This window comes from Musca autumnalis, unplaced genomic scaffold (assembly GCF_047663935.1).
Source record: "Musca autumnalis isolate F117 unplaced genomic scaffold, ASM4766393v1 scaffold_5, whole genome shotgun sequence".
Classification (NCBI taxonomy): domain Eukaryota; kingdom Metazoa; phylum Arthropoda; class Insecta; order Diptera; family Muscidae; genus Musca; species Musca autumnalis.
In genome coordinates this window covers 137,816,887-137,836,023 of record NW_027412088.1, presented here as the reverse complement: position 1 = coordinate 137,836,023, position 19,137 = coordinate 137,816,887, and the positions used below count along the sequence as shown (strand labels likewise).

The 19,137-nt window shown below is 35.6% G+C and overlaps 1 protein-coding gene across 29 annotated transcripts in view; it reads left to right on the top strand.

Annotated features, from left to right (window-relative positions):
* Positions 1-929: 929 nt before the first annotated feature.
* LOC141387809 (uncharacterized) overlaps positions 930-19,137 on the top strand; it is a 171,534-nt gene continuing 153,326 nt past the window's right edge. For 17 of the 29 annotated variants that reach the window (XM_073958106.1, XM_073958101.1, XM_073958093.1 and 14 more), the window contains exons 1-2: positions 967-1,099; positions 18,785-19,089. The gene's annotated coding sequence lies outside the window, so the exon portion shown is untranslated. Of the gene's footprint in view, positions 1,100-18,784; positions 19,090-19,137 lie in introns of all 29 variants that reach the window. The other 12 variants (XM_073958103.1, XM_073958096.1, XM_073958089.1 and 9 more) reach the window with 5 other exon arrangements.

Here is a 19,137-nt window from a genome sequence, read left to right as displayed (position 1 = left end):
TTAATGAGTCTAAAACCTTCAAAATACCGAAAATCGGGAGGTAACGTTCTTTGGGGGCAATATCAAAACGTGGACGAATATTTCGATGTGTTACAAAGGGAATGACAAATGTAATTATACCCTCCATATTATGGTGGAGGGTATAATGACACTTTTTTTTGTCATGGCCAGGGCAGCTGTCATATGTTCTCTCTAGGCGCTGGTATAATATTAATTCGGCATGTTCTTCTCTCCCGTTGAGATATGGGGGCAGATGAGCACTTTTCTTTGTAGTGATTTTTTTCATTCATCCGACTGAATGTGGAGACAAGTTACCATAAACTTAGCACCTATCTATTGTTAGTAATAGTTCAAGTTTTAATATATTCCCCATATGACGGTACCACCTAATTTACGATATTTTTTCAACATTTAGCGACATGTTTCATTATAGGGTCAAACATGGTTCTAAATCAAAATGTTTGGAGAAATTCTACGAAATATTTAACAGAAAATTTTTTTTATTTTTTTTTATAAAATTAGTTTAGTTGTAATCGTTTGTGGGGGTCGTCAACATTAGGTGATTTTGGCTAAGTATACGTCACCACGTACTTGCAAAGTTTAGATATATAGACTTTAGCCATTTCTTAAGAATTCCTGCGATGTGGACCTATGTTGGCAATTTGTTGTTCGTTTATTTACGAATCACTATAAAACTCATTTGAAAATGTTAGAATATAGGGAATAATATTCCAATTCTGAAATTAAACCGGTATGTAGGTACCGTACAAAACCCGTGTTAATCCTAAAAAATCATGTTACGACATCTCTAACAAAGCAAATTCTCCCCTATTGTGATTTTCTCTCTCTATCTACGTATATCTCAGATGCTTTGAGACTCCACAATACTCCCCAAAATTAAACTCAAACTAAAAGATGGTAAGCAAAGAGGTTTGGAGCATGAAATGCCGTTGAAAACGACCGAATAAAACGCAAACACTCACAGATACTCTCAGTGTAATAACGACGAACGAATGAATAAACCAATGACAACGACGACAAGTGGCTGACAAGAAAATGAAAAGCTACATTAGTTTAGAATTGAACGCCAACGAGTAAGGTACGTCTGCTGTGTTGGAGCTCAAACTTGTTAACGGCGACGCGTGTAGCGTATATTTGTTTTTTTTTTTGTTCTTCTTCGTGGGGACATAAATATAATAAAGAAAAAAAAAACGATAAAATATCGGTGGCCTAACATATAGAATGCAGGCGGATTGATGTATATCTATAAATTGATGAATAATAAAGAAATGTGAAAAGAACCTGCAGAGGTGGCAGTGAAAATATAATACAAAAATATATTCATAAATTTTTCCCCTGTAGAGAGAAAAAATAAAAGAAAATCTAAATCAAAACACGCATGAAACGAAAGCGAATCTCAAAGATACGAAAAAGAGTGGCAAAGTAAAGCCAAAGTGAAAGAACCAAATCAAAACAAAACCAAACTTCTGTGTGTTTTTATAGCCCATCTTAGAAAAGCGGTGAAGTGGAGTAGAAACGAGGGCAAAGTTTTAATTGATTTGCGTTAATAATGCAGAATACACTTTCGTGTGTGTGCGTGTGCGCGAGTCAGCCACTAAGCCTTTTGGCCCCCACGATATAACCATTAAAGCCAATGTTTTATGTTGTTAACTGATACAATGCCAACAATAACGAAAACGGCAACAGCAAAAAAATAAAAACATTGATTGCTAAGCAAAAGAAATGAGAGGAAATAACAAAATTACGGAAAATTAAACGATTTTGGAAAAAACGTTCTACATTTTGTCAACAAATTATTTAAACAAATAAATAAAAGAAAGCACAACAAATTATTTATTTTTAATTTTGTCGGGATTTTAAACAACAACAAAAAAGTTTTCAATGACAAGAACAATATTGAAAATAAAAAAATACCGCAAAAATTTACGAAACCAACCGAATCCAAACCAACAGCTGACACACATTTGCAATATACATTAATACATACATATGTACTTAATACATATGTATGTATGTATATTCTATTTACTATATACAAAAATAAATATGCATAGCAAATTTCACACTTTTACAGTGGTTAAAAATTATGAAATATCCAAATTTATTAATTTTTGTATGGCTATCCGATAAAAGAGAGAATTTTGCAGAAGTCGGCGAAATATTAGCTGAAGAAATAGTTAAATTTCGATGTTGCCTAATGTACATAATTTTCATAAACTCACCCATAACGGGTGTATAGAACCATATCGACCTTCTTGGTGCTTCGTTTCGCACAGCGTTGACTTCCATTGAAATATATTTTCCTCAAGTTCCTCAATCTAAAATATTGGTAAAATAGATAATAGGTACTAATCAACAACAGAAACATTATAATAATAAATCGAGAGATATACCTCCTTTATTTTCCAAACTTTTGGAAACGCGGGAAATCTAAAGTGCTTTAAGTACATAAAATCAAATCAAAAAGTTCATTTCTCCACATTAACGTGGTATAAAAATAAAAGTTTAAAAATCAACATCACTTTAATAAACATTTGGGCTATCTTAATAGGGCCCGTCCACCATTTTACCAAAATCCCAGGCCAAAGAAGTGTAAAACAACATTTAATTATTTTTATTAATTTTCTCGTTTAGAGTTAAGCGTGATGATCGACATTTTTTGCAAGGGAAAAAGGAAAGCCAAGGACTCGAACCCACACAGCCACCAAATTATGTGACCGGTTTCGCTGTTAGTTGGGCAGCTCTTCAGACATATCGACTGTGGAATGGCTTCTCTGTCCTAGAACTTTTGGTTTTTTAAATGCAAATCTGTTTTTATACAATAACGGATATTTGGCCGTTGAATTGTATTTCTTCATGATTAACGCTTTTTTAATAATGTCTTAATCCATTCCGATGTCCAACCATTCCATTTTTCCCAATGTTTTAAACTTTTTATTTTTCAGAACTTTTGAAATTTTTTTTGATAATTTTTTTTTTTCAATTCATTGTAGTTTTTCAAAAAAAAAAAAAATTCAAAGTGGTTTTGTGGAACCTTTTTTATAACAAATTGGTATGAATGTTGTTTTAGGCATAAGTAGGCAAAAGTTCATTCATTCTCACTACAGGAAATCATTTTTGAAAAAAAAACGTCAAAAAGTCAAAACCCTAATATACACTACGGTACGACGAATTCACATACCCGCAGATATTAGAGAAAGGCTCAGTCACACACCGTTCGACATCGAACTCAATTAAAAAATAGTTGATTTGTAAAGTCTCATCTCCCATTTTCATGAAATTTTTACAAGAAATCTTCCAAACTTTTTTAGAACATTCTTTTTATACCCTCAGCATTTATGCTAACGAGGGTATATACACTTTCATACGGTCAAAATGTGCCTCATCGAAATAATGGTTTTAGACCCCAAGTATGTGTGGACGAAATGTGTTTCAGACAATTTGGAGTCGATTAAGCAAAGTCCGTCCATCTGTCTGTCTGGCTGGCTGGAGCGCACGATAACTCTCGAATGGATGAACCGATTCAGTTCAAATATTGGCTTTCGTAATATCTTGCCCAAACTTAGTTTAAGTTCGAAGATGGGCTATATCGGTCCACTCCTTCCGGCACCTCTTGAAGGGAGTAACCGATTTGGTCCATACTTTGCACATCCTGAAATGTGTACCAGACTTAGATAAGGTTTCAATATGGACTCAATCGGTCCACTCCTTCGGGTACCTCCCACACAAAATTTCGGAAAAGTTCAGTTTAGGGCCATCTCTCGAATCGCTTTGATTTTTGTTTTATCATCTTGTATTCACTGCCACCAATACGACGGTACAAGTTTGGTTCGGAGCAAGTCCATACTTCCTGAGAAAATAGCCTGAAAGGTACAAAAAACCCCTATGACACCGTGTGTAGTGGTTGGAGCGCAAGATAACCCTCGAACGGATTTGCCGATTCGGTCCAAAATGTGGCCTTCGTAATATTTTGTGCAAACTTAGTTTGAGTTCGAAGATAAGCCATATCGGTCCACTCCTTCAGGTACCTCCCCCACAAAAGGTTCATACTTTATACATCCTAATATATTTACCAGATATAGATCAGGTTCAAATATGGACTATATTTGTTTACTGCATCCGGTACCTCCCACACGAAATTTCGGATAAATTCACTTTAAGAGCTGATGTCGAATCACTTTTATTTTATTTTTTTTTTTTTTTTTTGAAGCAGCTTGCATTAGCTGTCTCAATTACGATGGTAAACTTTTTTTCAGAGGCAAGTCCATATTCCTTGAGAAAACAGCCCGAAGGGTGTAAAAACTCCATAGACACCATATGTAGTGGCTGGAGATCCACTTCTATAATGGTCCAGTCGATCCATTCCTCCTTTTAGTATCTCAACACAACTTTTTATCCTTAATCCTAATCAACAAAAATTGTCGGTTCAAACGCCCAAAATTTTTAAAAGCTCCTAAATACATACTTTTTTTGGGGAAAAATTGTTTCAATATACACAGGCTGAGGGTATATCTCTGTCGGCAAAGCCGACTGATACTTTTTTACTTGTTTTATCTGAAAGCTCATACCTTGAGCTACTTTCTGAATATTTTTTTGATGAAAAATGTTGCATAGTTTTCTGACAAATGCCCGCCTACGAAATACTATTTTTACTAAAGCATTTTGCGGTGCACACTGTAGCTCGTAGCTCTAGATTAAGAAGAAAATAATCTTGTCCTTAAGCGAAAGGGAATACAAAAAATCCATTAAAAAAATGGTGAGCTGTCAAAGTCAGAATTACGGTTTTAACGACAAAAATAATAGTATTGTCGCCATTTCAAATTATATTTTTTTTAAAGTCTCTCGCTTAAAGTCAAGCTTTTTATATGTATAATAATGTCACAAAAACATATGAAGATCGGATCATCCGTATTCGAGCTACAGTGGATACTGCTTTCAAAAACGTCATTTCGAGAAAACCGCGTTTAAAACAAAACATACAAAACACAGTAAATTTTTCCTTTCTAATGTTCATATCTCAGCCAATTTTTGTCCGATCGACTCGAAATTTGTTGCAACATATCTATATCTATTCTATCTGTACTTTAAAACTAGCCAATAAACAAATTTAGATTTTTTTAATTTGCGATGGGTAAAAAGACTCCTTAAAATAGAATGGAAACATCGAATTCTGCGAATTTCGATTTTTAATTTAAACCTACTCTGAAAGGAAATGCTTCATAACATGAATGAAATCTTGCGTTATGTCAATGAAAGTTGTCATTGATTTTGAATGAATGAAAAAAGCTTCATTGAAAGAACCTTAATGAAATTGTTTATTAATGCAATGCAACTTCTTCATGAATACAATGAAACTTCTTCATTCATATATTGAAACACTGTTATTAATGCTCCATTAAATACTTCCATTAATATAATGTAAATGTTTCATTATTGCTATGAAACGGCAAGAAAATGGAAAATTGCTTGATCGAATAGCGGCTGCCAAAATCCTTTTTTACCAAAAATTATTAATTTAGGGGCTTTTCAGAAGGCATAAACTTGCAAAAAAAAAATCTAGGTCTTTTGGAACTATTGGGCACTTTATCCTGGCTATTAGCAATAGATTTGATTGGTACATTTCCTATTCATTGGGGACTTGATATGCCAAACTGAATTTAATTCGAGTGGAAAAGGTGCCTAAGATCTTTTAATAACCAAAAACTGTAAATACGGTTGTATAAGCGTTTATACAAAACATGGACCAATAACAACAATATTTAAAACACGTGAAATCAAAAGGTAATGTTTTATGGTGCATTCCTGTCCATAGATGCTTTACATCCATAGAGAACCCGAATGTCAATGTAGCTTTATGGGGCTGTACTATATATTGACTTACATAAGTCAATAATTTTTTGTAAGGCCCCTTAAATAATATCTCAAGCTGTACTTAAGCCAAAATATTTTGAGTTACCGACAAAAATCGGTTAAGTAATAACACAAAATTATGAAAGCACATTTCAAATAAGAGTTGACAGCACTCTTGCTATCTTTAGAACTTTACGATTACTTCTTTGGTCGCTCAAATACGTTTATAAGCATTTTAAGTTTGCCGATTTTTGTCGGTAACTAAAAAAATGAGTTAGAAAATTGCGCTACTGTGATGTTTTGTGCATCAAATAGAAAAACGAGCGAAAATATATATGGTAGCTCTATATCCAAATCTGAAACTTTTTCAAAATAAGTTGGCAAACTAGAACAAATTCCGTCACGTTTTCTAAATTTCATTAAAATTACACCGAAATAATGTGTTTGATGCGTCATATATCTCAAACCATCCGAAAATATATATTGGCGCTATATCCAAATCTCGACCGATTTCAATAAAGTTTAGCAAATTGTTTTCTATATAAAATTTCATCACGCCTCCAAATTTCATTGAAATTTGACAACTATGGTCGATTGAACTACCTATGGACATTAGGGTTATGATTTGTTTAACTTTATTCTCAAAAATGATTTCCTGATACGAGAATAAATGAACTTTGGCCTATTTATGACTAACCTGGCGTTTACACATATACAATTTTGAGTAGACAATAGCAAAGATACAAATCATTTTCCCCAATACATTTATACTTTTCTCAATACATATTTAAACATTTGTAAATGTATTGGTGGAAAAGGTTTGTTTTTTTGATATTGTCTGCCTAAAATTGTCGTTTGTAAACGCCGGGTAAAATAGCATTTATTCCTTTGAATTATTAAAAAAGGTCCCGCACAAACCATTTGGAAATTATATTTTTGTGAAAAATACTATGAAACGAAAAAAATTAAAACAAGTGGGAAAGCGTTAAGTTCGGTCGGGTCGAACTTTTTATACCCTCCACCACAAATTTAAGCCATTTGGGTGGATTAATCTGGCCACAACCTTCAAAATACCGAAAATCGGAAGTTACCGTTCTATGGGGGCAATATGATGGAGCGGACCTATACCTACAAATTTGTGGGGGGGGGGGGGGAGTTTTATACCCCCAACGAAGACTAAATACCAAATTTCTGCCATCTCGGTGTGATAATGAGGCCAAAACCTTCAAAATACCGAAAATCCGGAGATATCGTCCTATGGGGGCTATATCAAAACGTGGACCTATATAAACATTTTATGGTAGAAATGTTTCTTAGCCTCTGGAAACACAAAATACATAGTTGCAACCGATTATGTTGTCAAATGGGACTAATACATTCCAAATATATTAAAATGACGCGTACTTTATATGGGGCGTTATATGGGGGCTATACCAAAACGTGGACCTATATAAACCAACTTTGGTAGGAATGTTTTTGGCCTCTGGAGACACAAAATACCAAATTACAACCAATTCGGTGGTAAAATGGGACAAATATCTTGAAAATTCCTTAAAACGACGACGCGTCACGCGTAATTTTGTATGGGGGCTATACGAAAGCGTGGACCTACATAGCCCGCTTTCAATACCAAAAGTCCTACGTACAAATAATAGATTTTCCCAAAATTTCATCCACCTACGTCAATCCGTTCGTTAATCCAAACTAACTTTTAATCCATTTAAATATTGAATAAGACCACGCACAAACCGCTTTCAATTGATAAGATATATGCAATAAAATTATATATAACATAATTAAAATAAAATAAGTAGTAAGTTTATGTTATATCGTGTGGCTCTAAAGCGTTTTTTTTTTCAGTTATACGATTATCTGCTTTCAATGAGTTCAAAAAATTGTTCAAGGTGCTGATAAATAAAAATTTTCAAATGATTTTTAGCAAGAGGTTTTTCTATTGAATCATCTTATAATTAAAATTTTATCTAATCTTAGAAAAATCTCATCAAAATATGATACAGGGATACGACGTTGTAACAAAGTCATAACCCTAATGTACGTATGTTCACACAAGCATCACCGAAGGGACGGTGGAGACTTCTCTCCCGGTTCATATTAGCTCAATGATATTGGATCTTATATTTATAGACGAGTGTCTTACGATACTACTTGTAGAGAAATCTTACATGCCTGAAGTACTCGTACACCAGAAATGTCGCCATCATTACGCTGAGGCGTATTTTTGTCACCGTTGAAAATGTTATGTTGCCTGTCTGGGAATCGATCACGGGCATACCAATGCACCACGGTGGCGCCGATTGAACTAATAATCTTAAATAAAAGCTTTACTATTGAACTTTCTTTGGGGACTTTTAAAACACTGCTGATAATGGCAAATCCTAACTCTATTTTGGCTAGGCTATAGAGAATATACATATTTAATGAATTAAATTTTTATAACATTTTGATGCTGTGCCCTCTTGAAGGAATTGTCCCAAGACTCGTCATTTTTATTAATTTATTTATTTAATACCTTTTTTGCAATACTGTATGGCTGCCAATGCGTTTTATATTTGGTTCTGCTAGATAACGCCAGTGACTTTGTAAATCCCCATGGTCGAAGAGACCCATAAAGCAAAATAAAAAACAACCATTGTCTATATTTATGGCTATATGTGTTTAGTTTTGATATCTTAAAGATACATTCCGTATGGTCGACGGTCAGTGTGTGTGATATACTTATAGGTTTTTCTGCCTTACGCCGAAAATAAACAACAGTTCGTCAGACTGCCAGCCAGCTAACCAGCCGGCAAAGTAAACAAACATGGTCATTACATACAAACAAACCACATAGGCATTACATGTAACAGTGGCAACATAACAAAATGTTTTATTGGCCAAAGTTAATGTCAGCGCCACATAGAAGAGGTTTTAATGGTCAACAAAAAACTCAAATAAATGAAAAGCAAAAATCAGACAAGTTTATATTTCATTTGAATGATAAAATATGTAAAAAATTTTAGAACATAAAAAAGAGAATAACTATCACATTATGCTAAGTGGTTGGTTGTGTGGAGGTGTTTTTGAATTCGTTAATAATTCTTGATAAATTTGATATTTAAACTTAATTCCCCTACAAAACAAAACTTGAAAATGTGTTTAAAAAATATTCGGCCTTTATTGTTTTGCTTATTTTTCTGTTTGAGTAACAAAACCTTCTTCACATTCACATGGGTTCTTATCACCTACACCAAACACATTCATCGATGTTGGTTGGTTGGCTCCAACTAGCAATTCATGGTCATCACATGTAAGGGGGATGGATGGATGCCTCACAGTCTGCCGGTTTTGACTTCACTGCTGATTCTGGTTTTAATTTATTCCAGCTGGTTGTCGTAATTGTTGCTTGATTTTAAGCATCATCATCATGGGGTTCTTTTTTTTCAGGGTCAGTTTATAACCGTGTTGTTTGACTTTTATGCTTTGTTAAAAAGAACAAGAAGAGCTTCAATTTCTTGTTCTGATTAATTTCCGGTTTAGTTTTTTCCTCTTTTTATTTTTTTATGTTGATGTAATGCAGGTGTGTATTGAATTTCGACATAGTAGATAAGTATGGTTGTTTGTTACTGGTTTCCACTAATCTAGTTCAGAAAGTTAGAAAACCGAAACTCATCATATGTTTTACAGTATTCGCTCAAGAGATTTATGTTCCAACTTATATCAAGAGGCAAAAATACCTCCGTATAAAATCTCACTGTGCGGTATGAATTCTGAATGTTTTTATTAAAGATTTTGAGTAGCGCCCGCTTGGCCCATTTTAGTGGTTTATGTATATTTAAGATATGTAGACCAAGTTGTTGCTTGTATTGTTTCCAAAATATTTATTTCAATGACCAATAGTCATCTAATCAGTAACCGTAAATAAATATGTATGGCAGTCATCCAATTATAAATCAATAAAATGTTCTGACAAATTGCTGATAAATATAAAAAATGCGACAATATTTTTATGAAGATATACATACTTTCAAAATATTGTCAATTTATTTGTTTATATTGGGAATTCGAAACTATGTTTTTTGGAGGTTCTTCAAAGGGTAAACATTTCTGAGTATTGGACTTTGAGAAATTCATTTTTTAAAATGGTAATCAAGATCTTATAATTTACAATAGTAAAATATTAACCCAAAATATATTCGTTAAACCTAGAGTTTTGTTTATAATTTGTATGTAAATGGATTATGTCATTTATTTAATTTTTTTTAATAATGTCATTTGCCATATATACTCGTAAACGTTTCATTCATAATATCATTTGCAGTACCTTAAAAAATAAGCAATACATTTTTAAGTTAATTCTTAATATATATTTGTTTATTTCATGAAATAACATTATTTCATCGCTGTTATCAACTGAACACGAAATGATCCTTGAACACCAACGAACACATACCAACCGCACTTATGAATCAACAACCAAGCCTAACTGAACCATTGAGTGACATCATGTATCGCGTAAACATTCGCTTTAAAATAGCTCAAAAACATTTTCAAATGAAATTATTCTTCTTTGTATATATGTATGTATGTAGGTACGTATTCGTGTTTGGTTTATTGTTGCTGTTGTCTCCTCAAATCATGACTTGGTTACCAACCAAGTTTAAGTGTTGAATAAAAAGAAATGTGGTTTATTTTTAAAATAATTCTTAGTCATTGTTGTTGACATGATAACGTTTACTGACTTAGAAATGTTGTAATAAGTTTGTTGAAATATATCAAAATAAAACAAAATTAAACATAAACATGCATCCTTATTTGGCAATGGTGTTAGAGTCAAGGTAGATTAAATCATTTTTGGTAAGAAGGCGTCACCATGATCAGGGATATATCAAAATGTGCGAACATAAATCATGCGAATATAAACGTTTCATAGACACTACACCAAAACGTGAACTCATGTATTCAGGCAGTTTTGTCCTTGTGGACAAAAAGCTTCAAATCAAAATCGTGAGGCTTGATTTTTACCGAAGACATATTGAAGACAGGAATCAGAAACGCTTAGGGCCCAATAAGGTGTTCAAATCGCCCCACCCCCTCCCTACACAATCGTCTCGACGCGTTTAACTATACCGATACTCGTTGTAAAGCAGGTACAGCTCATGGTTCATACTTCGTCGAAATTCGCCGTAAACGCATATTGGCCCGTAGATCTTTCGAAGAATTTTTCTCTCAAACACACAAAAGTGTTATTTTTGGTTAACTAGATGTGTGTTAAACTGCTTACTTAGGCCCAAGTAGCATCTGTTGGCCAATACAATTCTTCTTATTTCTTTGTTTGTTGTGCTTATGGCGGTAGACGAATTCTTTTACTGCCTCAAAATTGTAGGTACCAACATTCACAGTCGGTGCGAGATCTGTGGACGTATTACGAGTCGGCACCATCAACTTGGTTTTATCGCCGTTTACTGCCAGACCGACTTTAGCAGATTCTTTTTCGACTTTTGCAAAGGTATTAGTTATTTCCTTTACCGTTCGACCCATGATGTCAATATCGTCGGTATAAGCAAGTAACACATGGCTATTTGTATATATTGTTCCAATTTTTTGACCTTTGTATCTCGTATAACCTGTTCCAACAGGATGTTGAAGAGATCACACGACAGGCCATAACCTTGTCTGAAACCTCTTTTTGTAATGAACTCTTCGGCGAAGTTCCTTCCTATTTTAAATGAGGACGAAGTATCACTTAATGGCATCTTACAAAGCCAGGTGAGCTTTGCGGGGATACCAAAATCAGACATCGCTTGGAAAACCTTTGAACGTATAGGGCTGTCGAAGGCTGCTTTATAATCGACAAAAAGATGGTAGGTGTCGATCAGCAGTTCTTGGTTCTTTTCCAGGATTTGTCTCAACGTAAATATCAGATCAATGGTGGATTTGCCCGGTCTAAAGCCACACTGATAGGGTCCAATTATTTCATTGGCCATAAGCTTTAGTCGCTCACACAATATTCCAGATACTATGTATCTTATACGTAAGCAATAGGGAAAACACAGTCTTATCTCCTTTATTGTGGACTGGACATAGAATAATCAAGTTCCAATCGTCGGGTACGCGTTCTTACTGCCAGATGGTGCTAACTAGTTGATGCATACACCGTATCAGCGTATCGTAACCGGTTTTGAACAGCTCCTGCTGCTTTATTGTTATCCGCCCGGTTTATTGCTTATTTACCTCAATATAGCCGGACGGTATACATTCAATACCATCTTCTGGGATTTGATCTGTGGCATCTTCGTCGCCTTCGATAGTATTGGATACCAACAGTTTGGAAAAATGCTCTTCATATTCCGAGCACACTATATGTATCAGTTACCAAATTACCTTGCTGGAGGATGTGCCTGTACCAAAACCATCAGTTTGATGTTACATATCGATTTTTTTACACTCCCGCTTTTCCATTTCTCTCTTTTTCCTGTGGAAAAGACTTTTATCCTCTCTCCTTTTCTCACGAAGTCTCTCTCGTGCATTACGCGTTGCAATCAGGGGTGCCAAGTTGGTGGTTTTCCCGCTATTTGTGCTGATTTTTGATGTACAAAAACCACTGTTTAAGCAGGAATGTCAACTGTTTTAAGGTAAAAATCGCTACAGACCTATGGTGCGTATGTGGCTGTAGCGATTTTTTCCTCGGAACACTTGACATTCCTGGTTGCAATAGATTGTAAAGTAGCCCTGCATGCCGCATTTTTCTTCTCGGTAGCAGCATCCGTGGTGGAGGTCTCTGGCATCCAAGTATGGATTTTGCATAGAGTGGGTAATATTTTGCCATTGTGCTGATATGTTATCGGAACGAGGAGTGTTTTAATGAAGCAATTGGGCCAGTTGAGTAGATTATGCTGTGGCTATCTGACGTAATTGCAGCTTACCGATGTCCAACTTCCGTGTTGTGTCTGTTCGTACTTCATTTGCTTCGTTTAATCTGGTACGTACCTTTGCTGCAACAAGGTGTTGGTCCGTAGAATGTCTTCCATCTATCACAACGAGATCAATTTGATTTCTTGTTCTTTGATCTGAAGACAGTCAGGAGCCTTTACGGTACTGCTAACTACAATGATTCTTGCAGCTGCAAAGTATCTCAGTCTCCTTCCGTTGTCAGATGTTACATTATGCAGACTGAATTTTCCGACTGTTGGACCAAAGATATTCTCCTTACCAATTTTGGCATTAAAATTGCCTACAATAATTTTAATGTCATGGATAGGACAACGGGCATATGTGTCTGCTAAGAATATATCTTTGGTCTGTTCATCCTTGTCTTTGGTTGGAGCATGAGTGCAAATAAAGCTAATGTTGAAGAATTTCGCTTTTATCCGCATATTGGTAAGTCGTTCATCACTAGGGTGAAGCTGGATGGCCAGATGTTTTAACCTCCGACCAATTACAAATCTGCAACCAAACTCATGCTTTGTGTCATGGCAGCTATAATAGAGTGCGTCACTCTTGGGTGTTGTTGTGACGCCTTTCCCAATCCATCGGTCATGTACTTTCAAGTACATCTGCCAGTGCATAAACTGCACCTTGCCTATAAAGAGTGCGAACATTGCAGGTGAAAATTCGCAGATCATGGTCCTTAAAACGTTTGCGGGAATCGTCAACATTAGAGGAGTTTGTTTTTCTTTTGTGTTTTTATAGCATGTTGCTTTTTGGACGCCCAACCCAAATTTTTAACGTTCTTATGAGTGAACGCGCGGCACATGTTAGTTCACTACTTTTAAGGAGTGTTAAAGGAAGCTCTCCAGGTGACACCGCCAGGTGTCTCCAGGTGAAAGAGGAACCAAAATAAGGCTTGGGCTTTTCCATGTTACAGCCGGTCAAGATCGTTGATTGGTATCGATCATCCCCTACATCATGAAATATGACTACTACTACTAATTTTAAAAAATTCGGAGAATTTGTTCGTTACCTTTCCTGGCAAAATGTACCTTTTTATTTTTCATCCCTGTCTAAGAATACATATTAGTTAAATTCGATCGTTGCAGACTCAAAGAGGCCATCTCATTGTTCCCCAAAACCACTCTCACTCTCAGTTGGTGGCGGTGATAAGAAATACTGTGGTAATACCAACACTACTACACCGACTAAAATTTATTTTGTTTACAAATTTGATTAATTATCAATACTTTTATACGTTTATTTTTTATGGGAATTTTTTATTTATATTTTAAAGTAGTAGCCAAACAATCGTCATTCACGAACCGGCAAAAGTCGACTTCCCTCTGTGGATGGATGAACTATATTTCGCAAGTGGTTGTTGCGTTTGTTGGTGGCTAATAACCTTGTAGGCGGGAATCGCCTAGATAAGCACAATGAAAGTGGGAGAGACGACAACAGCAACAGCAGCTACAGCGACAATATACACTTCAAAATATTGTGGAGATAATCAGAAAACAAAAATTTTGAAATGATTGTGGTTGTTAAACAGAAATTAATCGAATGTATTTAAAAAGAGATTCTTTTTGGAGATTGCAACATGTCATTTTGAAGTAGTTTTTCGATTTAAGATATGTATTGGGAAAGACTCTTCTTAGTCATATGTATTGTAATAAAGGCTTTTAAATAGAAGGCTTTAATGGTAGTAAGTTGAATTTTACATTCGAGTTCACACTTCTCATGACATCAGTGAAAACATAAGGAACCAAAGAACGTGCAACGGATGGCACTTTATTGGTTATATTAGTGTGGCTTTAGATAACATGATTGCTCTATTGAACAACATTGATTGAATAATTGGCATATTCATTGGCCTTGAACATTTTTTAAACTCTTTTTTGAAAGAACAAAACTTATGTGTGCCAAGCGTGTAATGTTACATTAATTTATCATTTTCAAAGTCAATGAGCGGATATATTATTTTAATAGGATTTGAACGGCTGTTTTAGAACATTCAAATTTTTATGTTCAATAACGAGAAAAAGGCATTGAATCATTTAAATGTTCATCTAATCTCCTTAAAAACAATATTTCCTTGAATTACACTTTGAGTATTAAAAACATAATTTGCCATCATTCTCAACTTAGACTCCCTTTTAACCTTAAACTATGGAACGTGTCAAAAAATTTCGAAAATTTTAACATTTCTCCATGATCATGATCACACACGCTTATACTTAACGACAAACGCTGAGAATTTTTTCTTACAAATTGTTTTTCTAATCGCCTTTGGGTTTTATGACTCAGTGTGACCGACCATATCGCTGCTGCCATATTTAGGGAGTACAATCTATCGATGAGGCATTAGATGACGTTCTCTCTCAGCAATGTCGTCATCTTGTATAGAATTTTCGTTTTGATTGCTGCAATACACACATTGTTGTGGAATTTATATTAGGAAATTTGATTTTTGAGTTGTGGGGGTTTTGATGGCGCCATTTGAACATCTGTTGCGGTATGTTTAAAGGTTTCAAAATATTGCGAATTTATTCGAAAAACAATTTCAGTTAATTGTCTGATAATAAGAATATACTTCTAATTAATGTTAAGCTTCTAATGTTTTTTTTCACTCAATGAAATAAACAAACAATTGGTTCACCTTTGGAAAGTGAAAACAATAAATAATTGTGAACAGCTGGACGATTTTTACATTAAATAAGGTTTATCTTCAAAGGGATCATCACATCTTAATTGTTTCTGAAATAGAATAACTGTGATATTTTGTGGCTAGTCTGAAGAATTAACGTGTATTTATTTAAATGTGTGACAAGCTCTTAAAATACCTTCTTACTTGGAACGTCCGGTACAGAACATTTGATCCGTTAGCTGAACAAGATCACCATCTCCTCCTATTTTATACTTTCCATTCTTGGATCATTCGCACAAATGAAGCAATTCTGCTTATTGAGAAATCCACTGTAGTGAAAATGTGCCTCATCACTGAAGATGGGTTTCTTGGAAAATTGATCTCTGTTTCCATTTTCCAATAATTATAGGGATTCGATTTATCGGGGTACAATTTATCGCGATTTCACTGTACATAGGGTGTCATTTCCACAAACTTCCCCACCTCACTATTTCTTTTTCCAGCTGGATGTATGTAGAAAGGATCACACGATCGAAGGTATTCTTTTAACTGTTCGGAGATGTTCTTTCCTATTTGAACTGAGAACTGTGTGTCAGTTGATTCACTGTACAAAGCCGAATGAACTTTGCGAGGTTACCAAATTCAGACCTAACTTAGAATACTTTTGAACGAAGAGGGTAGTGTCGATATGCATCTCTTAAGTCTCTTCCACAATTAGCCGTAAGCTAAAGATCTGGTCGATGGTGGTTCTGCCAGATCAAAAGAAGCGTTTACATGATATTTCATTGATCAAAAGCCTTAATCGTTTACACAGCACGCTTGCCAACATGGGGAGCAGACATTTGCCACACTTATTTGAACATACAGTCTTATCTCCGGTTTCGTGGAGGGTCACATGATTCCCAAGTTGAAATCATGGGGTATGCTCTGATGGTGCAAGCTTGGTGATGCATACGTCTTATCACCATGTCGCCTTCATTCTGGACTCCTTTTGCCCTTTTTATTGTTTGGCCGGCTTACTGATGTCTTCAGCTCGTTCTGGCTGGGCAGTCGTCATAAGCACCACTAGATACACGCTATATTGATCTGATATTAGATTAAATGGCTTGTTTCTATAGGAGGATGAGCATTCGGTTTGATATTTAACACTTTGGTTGTGATTTCAGACTTCGGACTGTACATCAGGGTTTTTTCACACTCCCACATTTTTGTTTCTCTCTTTTTCTTGCAGGAAAGTCGCTTCTCCTCTCTATTTTTCCCCCGATACCACTCGATGCTGTATTGCCTTAGGTAGAAGCACTACACTCCAGTCGTACCACCGCTTCCTTGTTGTTGTAGCAACACAAAATATGTTAACGGTTATCTGGTGCTGATTCCTCTGTCCAGATTCAAAAAGTTCGCAACACCTGGACTGACTGTGTCCATAGAGAATCAGGAGACAGGTTTAGCTAGGCCGTTAAACAAATGCAGCGTGCCGTGTGGTCCCAATCCACATGCAGGGGATTTGTTGGGTATCGAGTTTTCATTTCGGACCCAATACGAATTAAGTCCGCTGCATCGTCCGGACCTCAATTGACTAAAATCACTCATGTTTGCTTTGGTAGCTGGCTGTCTTTTGCTGCAATGGATGGGAGTGGTCTCCGAGTATGAAAATGTTATTTAAGCATGTCTGATAGGCTCGTTGACCTAGAGGTTACCGTTTGTACCTTTTGACCTCTCTCTAGATCATGAAGATCTTTCCTGGTGTGCCTGATTGAGGGAAGCCTGTTCACTAGATTGTGGCAGGCATGCTCACGGCAATAACACCCAAGCATCGACATCATCTTTTTGTGCTGATGCACCGGTAAAATCTTTGTCTCCTTGTAAAGGTGATCCACTGCTGTCATGAGGAGGTACCCCGTTAAAGTCTTCAGGCCGCATTCTGGCATTTGCATTCCATACTGGAGTAGCATAGCCTAGACCGGCCTATTGCTTTGTAAGAAGTCAGTAGGGTTTCTTTGTCAGTAGAGACTTGCTGTCGCCCAGCGACTTGAGGGCCATGTTCCTACTTCTGATCTTGTCACAAATAGCTGTGGATTGTGCGGACGGCATAAACATGCTATCAAACGTTACACCCAATATCTTGGGGTAGTCAGTGGTCGGAATCAGGACACCATCGATGGAAGAGCTGCAGTAAGTTAGCTTTAGATTGGACCACAATTGCGGTTTCAAGAGAATTTTCGTGAAAATGCACCTTTGGCCCCAAACAAATTACTATGGAAACAAAGATAGCTAGGTTAACGTTAATCGATCTTCATAACATTTCCCAAAAAATGGGTGCCACCGTGGTGCACGCTGAAGGTCGTGCGTTCGATTCCCCGGCCAGGCAACATCAAACATTTTTCAGCGGTGGCAAAATACCCCTCAGTAAAGTTGGCGACATTTCCTGAGTATTTCAGCCATGTAAAACTTCTCTACAAAGTGGTGTCTTAAGACACGCCGTTCGGACTCGGCGCTAAACAGTAGGTCCCATATCATTGAGCAAATATGAATCGTGGTGCACTCATTGATATGAGAGAAGTCTCCCTTGTCCCTTCAGGGATGTTTGTGCAACAATTATTATTATTAGTTCCAAAAAATATATATATTTGGGTCGCTCTTTTGTACTTACATCCTCCAGCGCGTGAACTTGTCTATAAAGAATTTGGACGTTGAAGGCCCAAACTCGCAGTTTAAGACCCTTGGAACATTTGCGGGGTCGTCAATATTAGTGTGGTTCATTCTTAATTTCTTTTGTTTTTTTTTCATAGTAATATATTATTTGTGAACGTGTTCATAGTAGAACGAGTCATTATCGAAGAGTCTCATTTACCTTCAGACTCTGTTCCAGATCCGATAAATTGCTCGCTTCTGTTTATTTAATTCGCAGCCACACAATATATCTACTATCTGCAACCTGAGGATGTGTCCGGTAGGACTCAGACTTACGTCCCCGAAGGAGGCAGACAATTATAACAGAAAATTATGGTAGTAAGCTGAAGGTTTCATAGATACAAGCTAGGTTTTAGCTCTGGTTTATATAACGTTAAACTATGCGATTATTGTGTATCCCTCGCTCTCTCTCTCTCTCAATTGTTATTTATTCTTTTCAAAAAATATCCGTATATTAGTCCTTGTTTTTTTTTTTGCATATTTACAGCTAAGTTTGGATTCGTGTGGGATAACCTATTTTGTAGACTTCTGTACGAGCGTTTCAATTTATCCATCGAAATAATTAATATACATAAATTAATATAATAATGTTAGCAAAGCATATTTTTAATTAACCAAAAAAATTAATTTTTTAATATATTTTTATAGTAAATTTTACAGAGATCCGTAAAATTAGCTAAATCAACGACTACTATACTCGACTAAAAGCAAAAAAGAAAACGACTTGAGGATTGCATGTGACTATTTGCAATATTTTTAAAGCATTGAGAGCTGAAATTGAAAATTTTGCTGAATTATTTTGTCATCTTTAAAGTAACATTTTAATTTAAACATCTATTTAAATTGGCATAGAAAAATTGTTATAGTGGATTCTAATTAGTGAAAAGTTAAACTAAAAGTTATAAATCAATAACAAGTGGCCTTTTAATAAAAAAATAATATTAATTGTTAAAGTGAGTTCATCAAAATAAAAACCCAATAACAACACGTATTCGAAAACA